This window comes from Penaeus monodon, chromosome 28 (genome assembly GCF_015228065.2).
Source record: "Penaeus monodon isolate SGIC_2016 chromosome 28, NSTDA_Pmon_1, whole genome shotgun sequence".
Classification (NCBI taxonomy): domain Eukaryota; kingdom Metazoa; phylum Arthropoda; class Malacostraca; order Decapoda; family Penaeidae; genus Penaeus; species Penaeus monodon.
The window spans coordinates 31,143,555-31,143,773 of NC_051413.1; positions in this window are offsets into that span (position 1 = coordinate 31,143,555).

Consider the following 219-nt stretch of genomic DNA (forward strand, 5'->3'; position numbering starts at 1 on the left):
GACCTAAAATACAAGTCTAACAGAGGCCAATGTGCTAGTTTTATCAAGAGAACAGTTGTTCATCATCATGTAGTCCAAACAAGGACCCGGATGTTACCTTTAACTTGGTATCTGGAACATTGGTTTGTTGTTTGATAGTTTGTTCTTCTCTGATTGACGTCACAATACCAAGAATATAATTTCTGTGTTCATTTTTTGCTCTCCTGGAAGTATATAATA